Below are 13881 nucleotides of genomic sequence, written 5' to 3'. Positions count from 1 at the left end.
TAGAGGATAAAAATTAGTAACAGCCAAATCATAATTTTTTATAATTTTAATGTATATTTCAAAAATTAGCACGATGATCATTTCATTATTAAATTAATGAAAATTAAAAATATATATTAAACCAATAATATTATACACACAAATTAATATGTATAGTAAAATTTTAAATTAAATAAAATAAAATTTTAAATTAAAAACATTAAAATGATCAATTAAATATTTTAGAAAACATAAATATGTTTTTTTTGTTAATTAGAAAAAAAAAATTCAAAAGTTTGATTACAAATGCTAATTATAAAATTTTAATTTTAATCTTGATTAGATAATATTAAAAATATTAATTAAAAGTATTAATTAAAAAAATTAATTAAAATTTTAAATTATAAAATATTAAAAATGTCAAAATTATTGTTATTTTTTTAAGAAACAAGTAACGTATATTATCAAAAGAAGAAATATACAATGATACAATTTTGGTTCAACCTTCTCACCACTAGATTGAAATTGTTTATAACATAAAATAAAAAAAATAAAAAACAATAAACTTTACACAAATCAATTTAATATCATTTACGATCAATTTTACTATAAAGTTCCTCTTTGGCTTAATATTAGTATATACTATATTGGTTAATGACCATAAATTATGTTAAGAATTTCACTTGTGAGTTTGTCCCACATTAAAAAAAATTGAGTGGATGATGGGTGCTTATATACATGGTTGGGTCCAATACCCAATAGGTTTAAACTTTTGGATCAAGTTGGTATTTACCCATTTGTATCAAGTCCACCCATGGGCTCCTCCAATGCTAACAAGTGGTATCAAAACTGACGACTCGTAACTTTGGGTGAGTAACATCGTAAAAATCGAGACGTGGAGTTAATTCTCTTGACATACTAATAGTTGGAGGACCAAGTGTGTGACTAAGGTCAATAAGGATCACCTAGGCCAGGGATGGATCCGAATATGGTCAAAACGTGGGAGGTAGGATTGGTTCGAAGGCACGTGGAATGCAATCCGAGGCACGTAAAGCGCTAGTGGCTTAAGCAACTGTTGGGGAATTCAGGTTACTCCTATAAGGGAGACGGTTTTCGTTCGAGGGGGAGCAATTGAAATTCACAAGTGAGAAGAAAATTGTTGAGAGTTCCACTTGTGAGTTTGTCATACATTGTAAATGTTGTGAATTATGTTTCACAGAGGGAAAATATGAAAGGAAATCAAGGTGCATCAGAGCTGAGGGAGATAGTTGATGGTTTCAGGAAAATCGTCGACAATTTGGTTTGGTACAGACTGTGCATATTTCGAATTTTAAATTGTTTGGATGTTATTTTTGGTTGGGTTTCGGGGGTAAACTTCTGAGGGGGCTTATATATACATATATTGTGAAACCTTGATTTTCGTACAATTTTTTTAATATAAATAATAATAAATAGATATTCACTCCTCGCCAACAACATTCACAAATCGGCCATATCATCAACCTTACTACCATTCATACGACTCGACCCGCATTGGGTATCGAGTAAAAAGTCGTTTTATTTATATAACCTAATAGCGGAAGATAGTATATACATAACAGTCAAAATTCAATACCTAGAGTGTGACAACCTGCTTAATTTCTACATTTTTTTTTATATAATCACTATCATAATTCCCAGCTCAGTAGAACATAATACACCTGGACCCGTGGGTACCAACGATAAATCAGAATGCAACGCGGAAGCCTAAGCAGCGTGAAACGTATAATCATAGTATTATAAATACAAAACATCCATCTCATTACACAAATACCAGAGTCACTACTTTCACTGTAATATAGTATATACATCTCAAAAATAAAATCTGGGGACATTTCCCACAAAAACCTAACTGTCCCTACAAAACTTACCCTCCAAAAAGGGTGGGTAACTGCTCTAGATCAGCGGGGCTTTTCCTGCTCTTTTATCTAGGGCTCCTGAAAAGTTTATAAAATTTAGGGGTGAGACACCTCTCAGTAAAGGAAATAAACTAATACTAATGCGTGACAACATGAGTAAACTATGTTATACATATCCCATACAGAACATATCCAGTAACTGTTTGGTCAAATTTGGGAAAACATATATATTTCAAATCATGGCAGAACATATAAAATTTTCATAAGCATATTTCATCTCTTATAATAATAATAACGTAAAAACATTCATGGTAGGTTAGCTGACTGTTGTCATGTATTACCCCCACATGACTAGGTTGTGTGGCCCAAAGGCGAGACCTGACAAAGGTTGGCTGACCACTGCCAAGTCAAACATACAGTTTGTAAGTCCGATGGGTCTGCCTGAGCTGGTTCGTACACCAGGGTCGATCACACATACTTCTTAATAACCACATCGACCATCCAATCTCACACCACTCCGTACAGCGACGTTAACACAAATATCATGATCACGAAGACCATGGACACACAGCAACGGTACCGTGTAAGTGCTAGCCTAGACCAAGCCAACCAGGTTCTGATATCATATAACATATACTAAAACTGTGATACATAAATATCTCATATCATTTATTTTCACATTAATCATATCATTTTGCGTATAAATGTGTATCATAAAAATCATCGGCCGGTACGTCGGTATTACACATTTTATCATAGCTCGGCCTGTACGCTAACAAATCATAGCACAGCTCGTACGCTGGCAAATCACATCATAGCACGGCCCGTACGTTGGCAAATCACGTCATAGCATGGCCCGTATGCCGGCAAACATACCATAGCACAGCCCGTACGCTAGCAAATCACATCATAGCACGGCCCGTATGCCGGCAAACATATCATAAAATCTCGGCCCATACACTGGTTTTCAATTATAAAAATCCGTATCATAATCACATTTCCAGAAAACAGTATCTCATAGCCATTTCTACTCATGCCACACTAAACAAGTTTTCCATATTCAACATACGATCATATTCAACAATATTTCCCAATATAAATCATATATCATATAAAAATATATTTATTTTCTAGGAACCAAATGCTATATATATATACATACATTTTCTAAAAAAGAATTAGTTTAGTTTATCCCCTTACCTATCCACTGAGAAAGCCCCCAAAATATTTTAGTCTAACTCCCGTAGGATTTCCTGACCAATACCCTGAACATGAAAACTCCCAGTATTAAACTTTAGTATTTCCATGCGTACATCATTTTCTATAACTATCGCAAGACCAAATATGACTTAAAAAGCCTTACCTCAACTCAGAGATGATTTCTAACTCGCTTTCACCAACGATCCGTTCCGGTAGATTTGGAGATAACTTCCCCAGGAGCGTCGTGGTGACTTCGATTTGTTGATCCGGCGTAAAATTGGCCCGGAATCGAAGAGAGAGAGAGATAGAGAGTCGTAGGAGAGAGAGAGGGGCGCTGAAAATGACAAAATATCTCGGTTTTCCACTATTTATACTACCAGATTCGTTGACGAGACACTTCATTTCGTTGACGAATCCTTCAGTAAATTCGTCGACGACTCCCTATATTCGTCGACGAAATTCAGGCTGCCCCAGAACCTCTCTCGGTATTTTCTTGTCAACAAATCCCTATATTCATCGACGAATTTCCTTATGTACTCGTCGACGAAGCCTTGTATTCGTCGACGAGTTTCCTTATGTACTCGTCGACGAAGCCCTGTATTCGTCGACGAGTTCTGGCAATTCCTTAAAATTATTATTATTATCCCCAATTATTATTATTTCCAAAATGCGATGTCGTCGACGAACGTGAAGCGTTCGTTGACGAAGCCTACTGCCTCCTTCTGTTTTTGTTTTCATTTCTCTCTCTTTTAATATTTAAATATCATTATTTTCTTAGTCGTTACATAGAGTGTCAACACACATATATATACATCACCATCACAAACTCAAAAACAACTCAACTCTGGGGAACTACACCTCCCCTAGTCCAAAACTCACCGTGTGTGTCAAGGTCTCAGCTCCCCATGGTCACAGAGCTCTATCACTTGGCCTATACCTGTTCCCTTAAAAATTTAGATTATTTGGGTGAGAGACATTTCAATAATAAGGAATAAATTATTTATAGTGTGTGGCCATATGAATTCAGTTATAATACACTTTACTTTTCAAATCAACATTTCATGTGAGAAAAATACACTGATAAATATATTCTTATAATCATATAGATATATAACACAAGCTTTTATAAGTTTTAAAATCGTTTCTTAAATTCAAACATTCGAACACATATTTACTTGTGAAGTTCCTGAGAATAAGGAAGATTACCCGCCCATACAAGTAGCTTCCTTCTGCCTTAACACGTTATGCTGCTAGGAATGGCCACATATGATACCTATCAGGGCACTCACCTTACTCAGTACGCCCTCAGGCGGAGAGTTTCATTTCACCTCAATTATTTATATTACTAACTCACACTGATCCATTTCTCAATTTATCATCTTATATTTCTCAATTTCCATTATTTCTTTCATTTCTCATTTTAACTCGTTTTATCGTTCTTTCACTTTCAATTTTCATTTCACTATCTAACTCATAAGTATCCTTGGTACCTAATACCAACATCGCGTCTGTAACTCATGGCTACCCTGAGGATATTTCTTTTAATGTCATGTTTCCCCCTATGGTCAAGGTTGTGCGGCCCAAAGGTTGGATCTAACCATGGTTGGCCGACCTGGTTAGATCAAAATATCATATCACATATCACGTCTGTAGTACGACTGGCCAGCCCATAACCCTAATCCGGACTCAGTGGGCACAACAACTCTACAAAATGGCATAGTCGACTGTCACGCCACACGCTCCAAGAGTTTGTGTGGTTGCACTACGCCACTAGCAACGGTACCGTACACAATATCACAACCCATCATTAGGGTTCCCATAACCATCCATCAGGGTTCACTACCACATACCCGCAATCATTATGCGGTATTGGCATTTCATCAATCATATTTCAATATATACGTTTAAGAATTCATGTTTCAATATTTCCATATCAATATACATCATTAAACTCATATCAGTATATCTCAATTCATCTCAATATAAATGTTCTCATCATTTTTGTGCACATTTCATCATCTCATAATAGTATATATCGTGTTTCGCGTATTTCAACATTTCTCAAAATACCCATATCAATAATTCGAAAAATCTCATTTTTCATGCAAATCATTTTTACTCACATATAAATACCATATTTCATTATTTTCCCCTAATCACAACAATAATTCTCATTTCAATATTTCCTCAAAAATTACTCATCGTTATATTTCACATTTTTCAATACATGTAATATGCCACACAGTTCTCATCTAATATTCATAACATATTAATTTCACACACCAAAATATCACAATTTAATGTTACTCAAATGCCACACAATTTATGTGATATTTATATCATAATAATTTATAGACAAAATACCATATACTCATTTTCACATATTAATTCAAACAGTAGTTCTAAAAATACTGTTATAATTTATTCTTCTTACCTGACTTACTGAGAGTCTCGTTAAAACCCAAATCCTATGCCCTCAGCACCCGAAACTCAAACCCTGCAATTTGCATTTTCCCCAGATTAATTAACTCATTTATCCAAAATAATACCCATCTAACATTCTATAGGCTCAATATACCCCAAATTAACATTTAAACTAACATTTAATACCCTCACTTAATTTTTGATTTATGCCTGCAGGTCCCGAAATTACACCTGCGGTGCTCACCCGGGCTTTAAATTTCAAAAATCCTACTTCAACCTCAAATGCTCAATATTCTAACATTTCTAAATTAGCACTAATTAAATAGCAATTAGTCCCTTAATAACCCCCTTATCCCAAATTTGGGGTTATGCCTACAACGACCCCATGAAAATTTCGCTCCGTTAGACTTGTAGAGAATTATCCCTAGATTCTCGTGGTGGTGTCTAATTGTCAATTGAACTTATAATTTACAAGAAATTGAGATAAAAACAGAAATTTGGCTTACGCTAGGAGATACGCTTACGCCGCTTCTACCACCAATCCGCTCCGGTAGAAATGACGGCAGCGAAAAATGGAGTCTAACGATATTCCTTGATTCCCTATAGGGTGAGTATTTGTCATGGAACTGAGGAGAGAGAGAGAGAGATAACGAGGAGAGAGAGAGAACTTTAGAGAGAAAGGGGGGGCGTCCTGCGCAGAAGATGCCTCTGTACCTCCTTTATGTGAAATCCTCCTAAAGCTTCTTCAGGAGGATTGATGTTATCTTATAATAATAATAATATTATTATTATTATTTAATTAATATTAATAATAATAATATATTTTATTAATAAAATAAAAATAAAAAATAAATTTTAATTATTATTATTTTTAAATTTAATTAATTATTTATTTTTTATTATTTTTTATTGGGAATCACCCCACTAATCTTGTATCTCCATTTTTTGGGTTATTACATATATTACATTGTATATTAAGTAAGAGGGTAAGAGAAGGAGAGAAGATCATTGTATGTAAATGTATTGTGTGTAACGACCTGAGAATTTAAATAATTAGAAAATATGATAAATGAAATGCATTAATGGATAATGAAGGAAAAATGAAAGAAATTAGAAGGAAAAGCAGGCCTCATAGACGAATGTTCTGTATTCATCAACAAGTGTCCTTCTAAGCTCATCGACGAAGTCTGCTTCTCGTTGACGAAGAAATCCCGATAGAGAGTTTTGGAAACCCTTAATTTCGTCGACGAAGGTATCTTCTTGTCGACGAATACTCTACAGTGCCTTGTCGACGAACCCACGTGTCTCGTCGATGAAGCCTTGCTTATAAAAGGGGGTTTTCTTGATTTTTCAGCGTAATTCTCGAACTCCCTCTCCTCTCTCTCTCTTTAGAAAACGATTTCCCAACCTTTTCTCTTCGATTTCGGGCCGATTTTGACCCGGTTTGATGATCTGAAACCACCAAGAGGTTCATGGGATCATTCTCTTCAAGGCTGTAGGAGCTGATCATTGGGTTGTGAGGTTTGGGAAACATCCCAAAATCAAGGTAAGTTAGTTATTTTGGGATTCTCTTAAGAATGTTGTTATTTGGAACCTAGGAAGTAGTAAATAGGTATTTTATTTAAGATTTAAGTTAATTGGAATTTATTTTAATTAAGTTAGGCTTTTTGGATTCAAGGTCCAAGTGAACGCTGCGAGTATCGGTTTGGGAATCCTGCCAGCGCAGTTTGAAAGTAAGGTAAGGGAAAAATTTATATATTAAATCAGGTTTTTCATGAATTAAAATGGATTATGTGTTATTTATGTATATATGTTTATATGTGGGTTTAAAATGCCAGTCATGAAATTTATATTTTCTGAGCCTATGATTGTTTATATAGTTATGTATATGTGAAAATAGATGAATAAAAGTGAAAAGGTATTTTTCTAAGGAAGTAAGTAAGGAATGAAATGTATTTTTAGCATATAAATGTTAATTATGGGTTAGCTTATTTTGTAAGAAATGTATATGAACTTTACTGCTAAAACTGTGTGACAGGAGATTCTGTGCAAATATATGTTAGATATATGAGATGTAGGTTAAGTAAGTAAAGCTTGTGAATAAAATATGATACAGACAATGTTGCTTGTGTATGTTAAATGCAATCATGTAAATGTAAGACAGCTGAAAGACAGTCGTGTTAGCAGATTCTAGCACATTTCTATGTGTACTATCTGTAACAGATTCTAGCGCATTTCTATGTGGAAACTAACTGATAATGGCTAAAGACCAGCTATACTACGATGTAGTGAAATGAAATGTTATAAAATGAAATGACAATGGAATGACAATGCAATGAAATGAAATGTGAAATATGAACGATCCGAATGGGAAAGAGTCACTTAAAGTGAAAGGAAATGCAAAGTAAAGTTATGAACTGGAAAGAATGTGTATGAATGTATAATGACAAAAAAGAATTATGTACTATGATATTAGAAGTATGTATGTACGTAGAACATGTTGTGATTGGGCGAGGCGAACTTTTCACCTGAGGGCTTGCTGAGGAAGGTGAGTGCACTAGTAGCTTCAGATATGGTAGTAGCTGCATAACTCACTAGGGCAGAGGGAACCTATTTGTATGGGCTGGTAGATTTCCCTATCCTTAGGGCGTTTGCCGCTAAACTATTATTGAATGCGTGAGTACGAGATTAATCTAATACTTGAGGGCTTACTGAGTAAGGTAAGTGTCTTGGTATGCTTTAGTTGTGACCTTAGGGTTACCTAAGTATCAAAACAGAGGGGTGCTACTTGTATGGGCGGGTAATCACCCCTATTCTTGAGTAATTTCGTGGGTAAAACTTTGCATGTGATTGTTTAGGTTCAGAAAACGATTTCAATGTTATGTAATGATTTGCTAAAGTATTAAAATGATATATATATACCTCATGTTGGCCACACGCTGTTTTAATATGTATGTTTCTTCCCTTACTAAGATGTGTCTCACCTGAATATGAATGTTTCTTTTTCAGGACATCCTCGAGGTCGGACATAGGAGCTCGAGGGTATTATTAGCATTTTTGGAGGACTATAGAAACAGGGTAAATGTTGATAATATTTTGGGAATGGAAATGTTTATGTTTTATGTTTTTACATTTTAAGTTTATTAAGAACGGAATGGTTGTGAACATACTGAATGTTTTGGAGATGTATGTATCTATGAAAAATACAGGTGATGGATAAATTTTATGGACTTCTAGTTAGGATATAGCAAACTCTGGTATTATGAAATGTTGGTATTGTAGAATTTTGTTTATGGAGAGTACGGTTATTTTTTCCACTGCGAATGTATGTAAGGATTTATGGATTAACAGGATAATATCAAGTACAACGCACCAGACCCGGGTTTAGCAGTTCAGGGCGTTATATTGTGTATCTTTGATCTGCATAGTGAAATCTTTTGCCGATTGCTCCCATGGAAGTAGGCTTTTCCGAACCACGTAATTCTTGGTGTCATTGCCTTCATTATTGTTTTCTTTATACTGTTGTGGTAGTGGATATATTTTTTTTATCACTATTTAGATTGTTGCAAGTGCATGTTTGATTATTTACAACAATATTATTATTCTGCTGTGCATTGTTGTATGAGGCATTGTTTTTTTCAGCAATTGGTATATGAGTGTGTTGTATGGCCTTTGAAGTGAAGGATCTTGTGGTGCACCAAGGCATGGTGAAATGTTTATACAAAATTCAACCGGATTGCATAGATGCAGTGACTTGGAATGAATTAGGAGCAATCATTCATTTTTGTTTGGCTAAGGACGTGTTGTATCATGTCATGGATGAGAATTCTATGGCATTAGTTTGGCGAAAACAGAAATTTTGATATATATCTAAGGGTTCGTCAAAATCTGCAAGTGTAGTGGAGAAAGATTCAAAATGTAGTGATGGGAAAATGCTATGTGGTTCATTGGGTTCAGAGTGCCTCTATGACGACCTGATTTCTCATACCATTTTTCCCCCTAATATATATAAAATATATAGCAAATCTTTCCGTATTAACTACTGAAAACATCTCAGGCCCCAAGGGAGCACTGAAGAAACTCTGTTTTCATTACATTCCTAAGAAGCGGTAAACATAAAACTGTAAACAATCTTTACAATACCAGAAATCTAAAAGTACCAACATATACATCACAAAGTACCCAGTAACATCATCAAAAACCCTAGGATCTACTCAAACAACCAACACCCAGGAAACACTCACCCTTCCAAAAAGGGCAGCGCAAGAACCTCTCTGCCTGCGAGCCTGATCTACTCGCTTAACCAGATCACTTGAAAAATGTTAAGTCATTGAGATGAGACGACGCTCAGTAAAAGAAAATATGCTATCACTAGTGTATGGCAACTAAGTTACACATTTAATATACTGATACAATACTGAAATTGTAAAACCGATAGTCTAGTATACCGTACAGATTACATTTATTATAGTTTAAAATATAACTGTATCTCTGAGTTTTCTAGTTACACATAATTCTAATAATATAATAAAATTGTTGTTGCACTGTAAATCTGTATATATATATATATAAACAACTATGATAATACCCTGGGAACTGAATGTCATGATTTAACCCCTCATTACAGGGTTGTGCAACCTGTTGGCGGGACTTAACTCTGGTTGGCCTACTAGGCAAGTCAATCCGAATCTCTATCAATCAACAATTTGGCCCACTGCAGTCTCTTCGGCCACAATACTACTCTACCTCGTTAAATCGGCCACCTCAACCCAGCTTTCTAAGGAGACTGCAATCTCTCCTAGCACGGTAGACGGAATCCACACACTATCTAAGATATGTGGTTGCACTTTGATATGAAATAGTAACGGTACCATGCTCTGCTATCTGAATTTGACTGAATATTTCTATGAGGTCTGATACTATTTAGTACTAATATATATATATATATATATATATATATATATATATTTATCTTACTGTTTTTACCATGATATTGAAATAACCATAACAATTCAAAATTGATCTGCATAATCTATATACCTGGCTAAATCACTGAATAACTGAGTGTTATGGTTCTATAATCATGGCATTCTGAAAAATACTATAAATTATATTTTCTAGAAATTGCATTTTGATATCCTCTGCTAGTATACTGTAAAACATGTTATTTATAAAACTGCATTAATACTTTACTAAACTATTACGAACTCATGCCACACAAATAAGCAATTAGGTTCTCATGCTCTAAACATTGTAACTCTTACTGCAATAATAATAATAATATTCTAGAAAATATGAATAATAAGATGATATATATATATATATATACATAATCTTCTGATATACTTTCTAAAATCCCTAACATAACATATTTCCCTCACCTATCTAACTGGGAGGCTGGCCTTCACTTCACTATACTCTCGCACCCTCGGTGTACCAACCTCAAAAACCTATATTTACATATACAAATTCTCTAGTAAATCAATACACCCATAATTCCTAAAATTTCCTATTCATAAATTTCTTAAACTATAATTTACCTGAATTTCTGAGCAAATACTTGCTGGGGTCCTCAACCCATGACTATAGGGGCCCAAAATACCCTATTCCTGAAAATATGACACCCCAAATTTATTCCAAAAAACACCAATATGTTCTCATGGTATACAAAATATGGCCCCAAATAATACTAGTAACACTGGAAATACTTAAAATTCTACTTACCCTAATTTTAGGATAGTTTCTAAACTACTCAAATTGAATTTCCGCTCCAGTTAGGTTGTAGAGAATCTCCCCATGATCATTGTGATAGCTTCTGATCGTCAAACCGGGGAGAATCGGAGCTATAATTTTAGAGAGAAGCGAGAGGGTGTGTTTTCTAGAGAGAGAAAATGAGGGAGAGAAAAAATTTTCGCTGAAAAACCCGTTTTTACAAATTTATAGGTGGCTGGCCACGTGGCCTCATCGGCGAGCCACGTCGCCTCGTCAACGAGTCCATGAAGGCGGTTCGTTGATGAAGACGGTGCCCTCATCGACGAATTTCAGGCCCTGAAAAATAGTCTCTCGGCAAATTCTTGTCAACGAGACATGCGTCCACATCGGTGATCCCAAGAAGACGATTCGCCGATGAACACGGACCAAGAAGACGATTCGCCGATGAACACTCCGTGTTCATCGACGAGGCTCTATTCCTTTTATGAAATTTTCCCTTTCTTTCTTTCCTTTTCTTATTATTTAATTCCAATAATTATTTGGGTTATTACAGCCTCACAACTGATTATTGAATCTTAGATATCATATGCTTTTATCTTAGGAAATGGTTTGACATCTACATGTCAATTTATACTGGTTGTATTTTGATGGAAAATGATATTTCATGTAAAATGTTTGTTATTAGAAATGTCAAAATCAAAATGTATAATAATGGTGTTGTAAGAACTATATGTGATGTAAAGCATGAATCGGGTCTAAGGAAGAAGAATGATATTTCATTTGGGAACTTTAGACCGTAATGGATATTGTTACGAGTCTAATTGTTAATAAATGAAAGTGTGTGGAGGTAACTTGATAGTGATGAAAGGGGAAAAAGTAGTGGGAAATATCTATGCACTGCAAGGTGTTGTGGTTGTAGGTAAAGTTGCAACTGTTGAATTTGAGTCAGGTATCTTGTAGCATATGCGGTTAAAGCATACGGGTGACTACATGTATTCAAATATTCGGGAACAAATGATGATAGCATCAGAGGATAGACATATGTATTTCATGGGATTATCACGAAGAGTCTTGGTGTACTTCATGCAATGGCTGAGGTGGAGAACCAAATTGGGAGAGAGATTCTCAAGTCAAACATTGGAGTTGAGTATGCTAGTTTCGTTTAAGAAGTTTTGTGAGCAGGGTAGGTTATATGCAGGGCTTGCAAGGTACTTCTTGATGAAGTTAGTGAGTATGACATGTTTCTCGTGTGACCGATTGCCAAAGGTATCGTTAGATGGGAAAGTTGCAGGTAAAATTGTGAGCAGGTTATGTAGTAGACTACTTGGTTGTGAGTGGATGTCCACTGGTACACTATTCTAGTGTTGGAGGATCTAGGCTTGGTGTTATGTCTAGACAGTACACTTTTTTGGTGTAGAGACCCCAACCCGTAAAATAAGAAAAAGAGTAAAAAGGTAATTTTAGTAGGCTTCGTCGATGAAGCCAAGGTTCTCGTCTACAAAGGCCCTTTGGCGTTTCGTTGCCGAAATTCAGAGCCTTGGCAACGAAGAGATCCTGACCGACAGGAAAAATATTGGACAATGGTTCGTCAACAAAGGAAGAGGTTCGTCAACAAAGAGCCTTCTGTGGCTCGTCGACGAAGGCACCATTCGTCGATGAGTTTGACCGGTTCAAGGGGTCTATAAATATCATTTTTGGTTGCTTAAGAGTTAAGAAACTCAAAAATCTCTCTCTCTGTAACTAACAAACTCTCTCTCTCTTCGATCCTTCGCTGTTCGTCACCCGAATCCACGATTCGACATTACTACATGGATTAGGGGGAAAACCTCTACGATTATAACGGATTGGATCTTCGTTTCAAGGACTTTCGGGTTTTATCCTGAAATCGAGGTAAAGGTCTTTTGGTTCGGTAGATCTGTAGTAAATATGATTGTGTTGAAGTACTGTTCTTCAGTTTATAGGTTTTGAGAACTCGGTTCACTGTTTTGAGAGTCGTATAGTCAGTGTTTCAGAATTTGGAAATAGGTAAGGGGATTTGTTTACATCAGTCTTTTTAGAAAACTAAACTACTAAAAAGTTAGTTTATGTTTATATGCACGTATTGACTGCTTGCTCCCATGAATGTAGGCTTTGCCAAACCACATTATTCTTGGTATCGTTGCTTTTATTATTATTTTCTTTATACTGTTGTGGTTGTGGATATATTTTGTTTATCACCATTTAGATTGTTGCAAGTGTTTGTTTGATTTTTTTATAACAATATTATTATTCCGTTGTGCATTGTTGCAAGAGGCATTGTTTTTCTCAACAATAAAAATTGAGTGGATAATGGGTGCTCATATACATGGTTGAGCGAAATACCTAATAGGTTTAAACTTTTGGATCAAATTAATGTTTACCCATGTACATTAAGTCCACCCATGGATTCCGGTGCAAACTATTCAAACATTTCAATCTCACCTTTCTTTGATTTGTCGACTAATTTGAATAACTCAATACTATTTCTTTGACTTTTTGTGGCTCCCCTTATATTAAATTATGTACTAACTCTCAAATTTCTTTTTCTCGAATTAGGACAATTAAAAATAAGTGATCCCTTAATTCTAAATTAGCATGCATAGCCTGTAGTGGCTCTCATTTGTTTTGCTCCAATTTGTAATGTTACATT

Source organism: Malania oleifera, chromosome 10 (genome assembly GCF_029873635.1).
Source record: "Malania oleifera isolate guangnan ecotype guangnan chromosome 10, ASM2987363v1, whole genome shotgun sequence".
Taxonomy (NCBI): domain Eukaryota; kingdom Viridiplantae; phylum Streptophyta; class Magnoliopsida; order Santalales; family Ximeniaceae; genus Malania; species Malania oleifera.
The sequence above is the reverse complement of the archived record's forward strand: the minus strand, read 5'-3'. Positions refer to the sequence as shown.